This window comes from Rhinopithecus bieti, unplaced genomic scaffold (assembly GCF_001698545.2).
Source record: "Rhinopithecus bieti isolate Rb0 unplaced genomic scaffold, ASM169854v2 scaffold_42532, whole genome shotgun sequence".
Lineage (NCBI taxonomy): Eukaryota > Metazoa > Chordata > Mammalia > Primates > Cercopithecidae > Rhinopithecus > Rhinopithecus bieti.
The window spans coordinates 1,808,513-1,818,216 of record NW_016818301.1 but is presented as its reverse complement, the minus strand read 5'-3'; the positions used below and the strand labels follow the sequence as shown (position 1 = coordinate 1,818,216).

Sequence of the window (9,704 nt, the reverse complement as noted above, 5' to 3'; positions counted from 1 at the left end):
AGAACATAGGGGCTGAAGAATACTGTTGTGTTCATGAAAACATTGAAACAGAATATTTGAGATCTGGACTCTCCCAGAAAATCCACTATGAGTGATAACACCCCTCACAGATCACCCAGGAGGGAAGGAGGTTGGGCAGCATTAAGTTGATACAAATAGTGACTCAGAAAGATGATATATAATCTGGGGGTGTAGAAGAGGAGTGTGGACTGTGAAGGTGAGGCTTGGAAAAATAAGCTGGCCATGTTGGGGAAGTAGAAATGGGAGAGCAAGACAAGCATGTAAAACGCCTCTATTAAGTCAAATCTGAAATCAACACAGTTTAAACTATGATGCCCCCCAATCTTCCTGTTCCCCATAACTGGCCTCCCTCTTAATGCTTCCCCTTCCTTCATACTACTACTCTTCTATCAAAACCTGCTCTCAGTAAAGAATATAAACAACCCGACCTAGGTATAAATTATTTAAAATCTACTTTGACCTTGAGATTGAATTTTTAAAAAATTATTTAAAATCGGCCGGGTGCAGTGGCTTACGCCTGTAATCCTAGCACTTTGGGAGGCTGAGGCAAGTGGATTGCCTGAGCTCAGGAGCTCGAGACCAGCCTGGACAACACGATGAAACCCCATCTCTACTAAAATACAAAAAAAAAGTAGCCGGGGGTGGTGGTGTATGCCTGTAATCCCAGCTACTCGGGAGGCTGAGACAGGAGAATCGCTTGAACCTGGGAGGTGGAGTTTGCACTAAGCCGAGATCACGCCATTGCACTCCAACCTGGGCAACAGCGAGACTCTTATCTCAAAAAAAAAAAAAAGAAAGAAAGAAAAAATTAAAATAATTAAGCCTTCAAAATTAACACAGATATATGATATTTTAAATGAGATCTTAAAAAATTTAAAAACATATAGAAAACTATATCAAGAGAATATATAGCTTAATAAATTATGAAGTGAAGACCCTTGTTAGCACTTAGAACTAGAAATACAGTTTAGCTAGCTATGCCAGAAGCCAGCTCTGTGTCCTATCTCATCACAATTCCTCCCCCTCCCAACAGTAACCACTAACCTGACTTTTATAGTAATCACTTAGGAGGATTTTATTTTAATGGGACTAAAAAATGTAACTATAATCACTAATGTTAAATATTAGGCAGTTGAGGGATGCTTGTGGGAACCATGATAGGCAGCCAGACCTCAGCACACTTACACCATTTCATACAGTTCCCCTCTGGGCCTATGCTTCATCTCTGCACACATCTTTATAAACATGCATGTATGTCCTGAAAGTGCTACCTCCATTCTGAGGGCTATGACCTATAACCCGGAGGTGCTGAACAAATGCTTATAGGAGGAATGAATGGATGTTAAAAAAAAAAAAAAGAATTGTTTCACACATTCATCTATGCATTCTTTCAATATTTAATGAGTGCCTAAAATATACGTAGATTCTAACCTCTCTGTCCCTCTACACTCTGTCATCATTCCTGTCCTCCCCTTCTCCTCATCTTCCTCTTTTCCCATCTTATTTCTTTCTTTCCCTGTGTGACAGAGCTAGAGTGAATGCCCTGCAGGCAGGATTCAGAGATACAGGAGCAGGCCAGTGGAAACAGACACTCTGGAAAGGAGCCAGATTAAATAAGGGCAAAGACAGCCGTATTACATGCGGGAACCAGAATGAAAAGCAGTGATTCACAGAGCACTGCAACTGAGGACACTCCCTTCACTTTGAGAGCTACTGCGGGATTGGGGTCAATGAGGGCTGGCATCAAGATGAAGGGCAGCCGGGCTCCTCCCTGAAGATGTGGTGCCCTTAATCCTTCTCTCCCCACCCCACCCCCACTACTCCCTCACATTGACCAGTGTCCTGGGCCTTTAAGAGTTGGATGGGCTGGACTGGAGAGAGCTCACACCTCTCCCCTTCTTACTGCTTCCCTCTGGCTATAACTCACCAGTCACAGCAGCCAGCTGCTGTAGAAGAGGGAGGAAACAAGCCAGTGCAAGGGGAGCAAAAGAGAAAAGGAGCCAGGCTGGGCTTCCTGATCCCACAGCATCGCAGAGCTCGGGAAGCACAGCTCACAGACACAGGAAACACAGGACTGCTATTCTGCTTTCCTGCCCACGGTAAGGGTCTGGAAGCTCTGATTAGCCTCTGCTCCAAGCTATGTCTTCCCTGAGTCCCTGCCTCTGCCCTCTAGATGCTTATCCACCCTGGTTAAATTGTACCCTACACTCCTTTCCTCACCCCAACAGCTCTACAGGGCTCCCACCTCCTGGTTCTCTCTAGCTTATCCTCCTTGATCCTTACAGCCTTCCTCCTGGCTGTATCAGTCGCCCTTTATATGAGGTACCTCTTAGCTTATGCAGGGCCAGGAGTGCCAACCCTAGCCACTACTGAGGTGAGCCCCACCCCCAATAAGGGAAGAAAAAATTGGAGTAGCTAAGCTTTAGCATAGATTTATTAACAGATTGTTGAGGGTTGCAAAATAGGGATTGGCCAAGAACCGTGGGGAATCAGAGATCCCTGGTAATAGGGGGAGTTATGGAAGTCCCTTAGAAAGTTACCTAAGGAACTTGTTCTTTGCCTATTCAATGGGCCAGGCAGTTTCTTAGTGCACCAGAGTGCTATGTTGGTAAGAAAACCTACTTCTAGTTCTGCCTGTGCCATTAACTAACTATGGGACCTGGAGCCACAACTTCCAGATCTGTGATAGGAGAGAGTTTAGGGTTTCCCAGACTTGCCTGTGTACCAAGTGTACCTGTTAAAAATAAATATATTATTGAGCCCCACCCTGGGAAACTCTGATCTGGTAGATTTTGGGGTAGGGCTAAGGAATCTCAATTTTAAGACATTCCAGAGGCTATTGATGTAGCTGGGAATGTCTGGATTAGATGTGTTATAAAAGAACCTTCAAGCTCCAACATTCTGTGACCTGTGACCAGAGCCATTTTGTCCTCTATATGAACCAGGTTAGGTATAATCCTTCTCAGAAGCAAGGGAGTGGACAAAATGATTATCTTTTTTCTTACCCCTCAGAGAGAGCTGAGACACCCTGAATCCCACTGTAATCTCCTTGGTGCCATTGGTAACTCTGCCAAAGTATATCTCTAGGTGACATGAAGTCTCTTAGAAACTGAGGACCAAATCATGCTCAGCAGCTCTGGGCTACTTCCCACCTCATTTTGTGTCTCTATTTTCATATCTGTGTTAGAGGGATATTTACTGTATCGTTGAAGATCTCCATATATGCGTCTAGGAGTTAATATTTAAGACCAACCTTTCTTATTCTCAGATGTCACCCTCTGAGTTTTTCCCAGTGCCCTGACTCCCAAACCCTTTGTTCCTTCTCTTCTCACTGCATCTGCATCAGCTGTGGGCATCCTTCCCATTCTACCATTAGACACCAGAGGAAACAGCAAGACCTAGAACTCCTAGGTTCTAACTCACATTGTCTGGGCAGTTTGTTTGGTCAATCTCCTAGGATACAGAGAAAAGTGAGGCTGAGCAGAGGGACATGCATGCTACTGAGTTCTGAACCCACGTGTCCTCCCTTCTGGACCATAATCTCAAAGGAGATGAGAATCGGAGCCATTGGGAATTAGTGGAGTCAAAAGAGGGAACCAACTGGAAGAGGTGATGGGGAGAAGGGATGAGGAGAAGGAAGAAAAGAGGAGAGACTGACCTAGGTGAGCAAATAGGAAGACAGAGAGAGGATTAGGAGAGAGAGTGAGGTGGGGATGGGGCTGGGCATAATGGCTCATGTCTGTAATCCCAGCACTTTGGGAAGCCCAGGCAGGAGGATTGCTTGAGGCCAGGAGTTTGAAACTAGGGCGACACAGGGAGACCCCATCTCCATACAAAACAAATAATAAATTTAAAAAATTATTTTTAAAGTGAACTGGGAAGAAAGGAAAAGGACCAGATCAGGCATGGGATGGGAAAAGGAAAGAAAATGGGATGAAAGAGGCTGGGCACGGTGGCTCACCCCTGTAACCCCAGCACTTGGGGAGGCTGAGACGGGTGGATCATCTGAGGTCAGGAGTTTGAGACCAGCCTGGCCAACATAGTGAAACCCCATCTCTACTAAAAATAAAAATATTAGCTGGGCGTGGCATCACACACCTGTAATCCCAGCTACTCGGGAGGCTGAGGCAGGAGAATCACTTGAACCCAGGAGGCAGAGGTTGTAGTAAGCCGATATCATGCCACTGCACTCCAGCCTGGGCAACAGAGTGACACTCCATCTCAAAAAAAAAAAAAAAAAAAAAAATGAATAAATAGAAATAAAGAAAGAAAATGAGACCAAAGAAAAGCAAGTCTATTCAGAGCACAGAGGGAACAGAAAATGATGGAGAGGAGAGACAAAATATCTATGTCCCTTATTGATTCCTAGCCTTGCTTCAACCTGCTTTCTAGAGAAGGCCCTTTCTAAGAGCAGAGTCATTGTGAGATCCTTGAGCTGATTGTATGGAGACCTCTGTTCTTTTTTTTTTTTCTCCTGCCCAAGACCGAGTTTTACTTTTGTTGCCCAGGCTGGAGTGCAATGGTGCCATCTCAGCTCACTGCAACCTCCGCCTCCCGGGCTCAAGCAATTCTCCTACCTCAGCCTCCCAAGTAGCTGGGATTATAGGTGTGCACCACTACTCCTAGCTAATTTTTTTTTTTTTTTTTTTTTTTTTTGAGACAGAGTCTCGTTCTGTTGCCCAGGCTAGAGTGCAGTGGCCCGATCTCCACTCACTGCAAGCTCCGCCTCCCAGGTTCACGCCATTCTCCTGCCTCATACTCCCGAGTAACCAGGACTATAGGCGCCTGCCACCGCGCCCGGCTAATTTTTGTATTTTTAGTAGAGCGGGGTTTCACCGTGTTAGCCAGGGTGGTCTCGATCTCCTGACCTCGTGATCCGCCCGTCTCAGCCTCCCAAAGTGCTGGGATTACAGGCGTGAGCCACGGCGCCCGGCCTAATTTTTGTATTTTTAGTGGAGATGGGGTTTCACCATGTTGGTCAGGCTGGTCTTGAATTCCTGGCCTTAACGTGATCTGCCCACTTCGGCCTCCCAAAGTGCTGGGATTACAGATGTGAGCCACCGCGCCCAGCCAGAGACGTTGGTTCTAATTCCAGTTCTGTCACTCACTAAATGAGTCTGGCACTAATTATTTTTAGTTCACCTAACCTTTCTAGTCCTCAGGCTCCTTTTCTATAAAATGAAGTCCAGCTCTGACCCTCTAGGGCTCCCTGATTTGAAACTGGCCCTCTTATGACCACATGTCAGTCATGTGAATACAGGTTTAAAATAGTGATTCATGAATGGGGAAGGATTGGAAGAACAAGGCCAAGCTTTGGGGTTAGAAGAATTGGACAAAGGAGGAAAAAATAATTTTCTAAGGCAGGTTTGAGTGGAGGAAGTCTCCAAAGTAAGGGTGTTCAGGCACTTGGGCTCTGTTCTCAGACTTCCCATGTTTCAGGACATCATTGTGAGGCTCCTGGACACAGGCATAAGGGAAGGAAATTCCATCTTCTTGCAGTCCCAAAGTTCACCGCATCCTAGAGTCCCTATGTCCCAGAGGTGGGAGCTAAAATTCAGAGAGGAGATAAGCCAGGATATTGGTAAAAGAGGTTAGACTTCAGCCCCAGGCCAATTCACTCTCCTAGAGTCTGAGAACCTAAGAAATTTTTGTTGTTGTTGTTGTTTTTGAGACAGAGCCTCACTCCGTCGCCCAGGCTAGAGTATAGTGGTACAATCTCAGCTCACTGCAACCTCCGCCTCCCGGGTTCAAGTGATTCTCCTGCCTCAGCCTCATGAGTAGCTGGGATTACAAGTGTGCACCACCATGGCTGGCTAGTTTTTGTATTTTTAGTTGAGATGGGGTTTCACTATGTTGGTGAGGCTGGTCTCAAACTCCTGACCTCAAGTGATCCACCCGCCTCAGCCTCCCAAAATGCTGGGATTACAGGCGTGAGCCACTGCACCCCTGCTGGACCTAAGAAATTTAAGAGAAGTCTGTTACTTTCTTTTCTTTTTTCTCTTTTTTCTTTTCTTTTCTTTTCTTTTTTTTTTTTTTTTTCTTTTTTTTTTTTTTTTTTTTTTTTTTTTTTTTTTTTTTTTTTGAGACGGAGTCTCGCTCTGTTGCCAGGCTAGAGTGCAGTGGCGCGATCTTGGCTCACTTCTACATCTGCCTCCCAAATTCAAGTGATTCTCCTGCCTCAGCCTCCCTAGTAACTACCATACCCAGCTAATTTTTGTATTTTTAGTAGAGACAGGGTTTCACCATGTTGGCCAGATGGTCTCAATCTCTTGACCTCATGATCCACCCGCCTCAGCCTCCCAAAGTGCTGGATTACAGGCATGAGCCACCTCCTCCGGCCAGATCTGTTACTTTCTACTTCAGTCTTCACATAGCTTCCGTAAGCCTCAGATTCCAAACTCTGTCCCCACTCAGAAAAGCAGAGATGATTTTCTGGCTCTCAGGAAACACTTTGGGTCCCTTCATCCAATCAGAGGTTTCTTCTGGTCTCCTTCGGGCACACACATTCATCCTAAGCCAGCAAAATCTTTTCTTCCTGAAATTGTTTCCTGACAGACTTCTTCTGAACCTTCCCCTCTCACTCTGGATACCTGTACATTACCACACATTTAGAAAGGTTTCTCTAGGCAGGGCGCAGTAACTCATGCCTATAACAGCACTTGGGGAAGCCAAGGTGGGCGGATCACCTGAGATCAGGAGTTGGAGACCAGCCTGGCCAACATGGCAAAACTCCGTCTCTACTCAAAATACAAAAATTAGCCAGGCATGGTGGCACACACCTGTAACCCCAGCTACTCGGGAAGCTGAGGCAGGAGAATTGCTTGAACCTGGGAGGCGGAGGTTGCAGTGAGCTGAGATGGTGCCATTGCACTCCGGCCTGGCAACAGAGCAAGACTCTGTCTCAAAAAAAAAAAAAAAAAAAGAAAGTCTTCTCCAGGTCTTGTGCTCAGGGAAGCTGTATTTTCAGTGACCCCCCACATTCTCCCTGAAGGCTTGGTCACTACTAGGTGACTTTATAGGGTCTTCCCACAAAAGAGAGTAGGGCACTAATAGACTGTGTGACCTCAGGCAAGTCACATCACATTTCTGGACTTCTGCTTTTTCATCTGTAAAATATAGGGAGTTGAACTAACTGCATGATTTTTTTTTTGTTTTTTTTTGAGACGGAGTCTCGCTCTGTTGCCCAGGCTGGACTGCAGTGGCCGGATCTCAGCTCACCGTAAGCTCCACCTCCCGGGTTTTTTACGCCATTCTCCTGCCTCAGCCTCCTGAGTAGCTGGGACTACAGGCGCCCGCCACCTCACCCGGCTAGTTTTTTGTATTTTTTAGTAGAGACGGGGTTTCACCGTGTTAGCCAGGATGGTCTCGATCTCCTGACCTTGTGATCCGCCCGTCTTGGCCTCCCAAAGTGCTGGGATTACAGGCTTGAGCCACCGCGCCCGGCACTGCATGATGTTTTAATGGAACACTAACTGAATGATGCTTTACCAATTTTTAAAGTTCTTTTAAGATGTCCACCACTGTCAAAATTTTAAACTTTTAAATTAAGGAACATGGCCGGGCAAGGTGGCTCATGCATGTCATTCCAGCACTTTGGGAGGTCAAGGCGGGCAGATCACCTGAGGTCAGGTGTTTGAGACCAACCTGGCCAACATGGTGAAACCCCATCTCTATTAAAAATATAAAAAATTAGCTGGGTGTGGTGATGGGCACCTGTAATCCCAGCTACTTAGGAGGCTGAGGCAGGAGAGTCGCTTGAACCCAGGAGGTGGAGGTTGCAATGAGCCAAGATTGTGCCATTGCACTCCAGCCTGGGCAATAAGAGCAAAACTCTGTCTCAAAAAAAAGAAAACACAACATATTTCTATTCAAATGTAGGTTATTTGCTTACACAAAAGCATAGAGCTTTACATTTTATGAGATTTGTCAGTTTCAGCATGACCTGGTCAAGAGTTTTGGTTTTTTGTTTTTGTTTTTTTTGAGACAGTCTTGCTCTGTCGCCCAGGCTGGAGCTCCGTGGTGTAATCTCAGCTCACTGCAGCCTCAACCTCCTGGGCTCAAGCGAGCCTCCCACCTCAGCCTCCCAAGTAGCTGGGACCACAGGTGTACACCACCACACTTGGCTAATTTTTTAAAATTCTTTGTAGAGATGGAGGTCTCACTATGTTGCCCACGCTGGTCTTGAACTCCTGGGCCCAAGCAATCCTCCCTCTTCAACCTCTCAAAGTGCTGGGATTACAGCCTGAGCCATTGTGCCCAACCAAGAATTGAGTATTTCTATAGGGGCATAGCTAGAATCAGCATGGCCACATATCAAATTTTTAGTCCTTTTCAAGGGAAGTTTGTTGTCAGCTACTAGGATAACTTAACCAGGTCCTATATTTCACATCATATATCTTTTTTTTTTTTTTTTTTTTTTTGAGACAGAGTCTTGCTCTGTCACCCAGGCTGGAGTGCAGTGGCACGATCTCGGCTCACTGCAACCCCACCTCCCAGGTTCAAGCAATTCTCCTGCCTCAGCTTCCTGAGTACCTGGGACTACAGGCGCCCGCCACCACACCTGCCTAATTTTTTGTATTTTTAGTGGAGACGGGGTTTCACTGTGTTAGCCAGGATGGTCTCAATCTCCTGACCTTGTGATCCACCTGCCTCGGCCTCCCAAAGTGCTGGGATTACAGGCGTGAGCCACCACGCCCGGCCCTAACTTTTTTTTTCTTCTTTTTATTGAGACGGAGTCTCGCTGTGTCACCCAGGCTGGAGTGCATGGCATGATCTTGGCTCACTGCTAACCTCTGCCACCCGGGTTCAAGCAATTCTCCTGCCTCAGCCTCCCAAGTAGCTGGGATTAAAGGTGCCTGCCACCACGCCTGGCTAAGTTTTTTGTATTTCTAGTAGAGACGGGGTTTTGCCATGTTGGCCAGGCTGGTCTCAAACTCCTGACCTCTAGTGATCCGCTAGCCTTGGCCTCCCAAATTGCTGGGATTACAGGCATGAGCCACCGCACCCGGCCGACAGCATATATCTTAAAAGAGGTAACCTTTTTTGGTAGGTAGAGAAAATTTGAAAATGTCGTTCTGAGAGTTGTATAATTTATTTGGTCCATTAAAACTGTGAGAATAACTGTAAAGAAAAAGTATAAAATATGCTTTACCATGTGAAGGTAGAAGAAGACAACTAAGTATTGTCAAAGAGAAAAAAGAAAGTCTGGCCAGGTGCAGTGGCTCACACCTGTAATCCCAGCACTTTGGGAGGCCGAGGTGGGCAGATCACGAGGTCAGGAGATCGAGACCATCCTGGCTAACATGGTGAAACCCCGTCTCTACTAAAAGTACAAAAAATTAGCCAGGCGTGGCGGCACATGCCTATAGTCCCAGCTAATCGGGAGACCGAGGCAGATCGCACCACTGCACTCCAGCCTGGGCAACAGAGCGACACTCTGTCTCAAAAAAAAAAAGAAAGTCTGTGCTAGTCGCCTCAGGAGCTGGACAGTCTACGTGGGAGCATAGAGAGGGCTCCCAGAATAGGGAAGCTGAAGGATTCTACCTGGAAATAAGAAGGCTAGGGTGTGAAGAGATTCTAGTTTCTGAAAGGGACATCCAACAAGATGTTAGTTCCTAATAATGAGAGGGTGGGGAGTGAGCAAAATGTGGCACTAGTAGACTGTGGGTTATTGGGTAGGAAGG

At 46.3% G+C, this 9,704-nt stretch overlaps 1 protein-coding gene across 10 annotated transcripts in view; it reads left to right on the top strand.

Moving 5' to 3' along the window:
- Positions 1–1,396: 1,396 nt before the first annotated feature.
- PLCD4 (phospholipase C delta 4) overlaps positions 1,397–9,704 on the top strand; it is a 40,148-nt gene continuing 31,840 nt past the window's right edge. For 3 of the 10 annotated variants that reach the window (XM_017856838.1, XM_017856837.1, XM_017856836.1), the window contains exon 1: positions 1,399–2,120. The gene's annotated coding sequence lies outside the window, so the exon portion shown is untranslated. Of the gene's footprint in view, positions 2,121–2,912; positions 3,684–9,704 lie in introns of those variants that run through there. The other 7 variants (XM_017856842.1, XM_017856841.1, XM_017856843.1 and 4 more) reach the window with 5 other exon arrangements.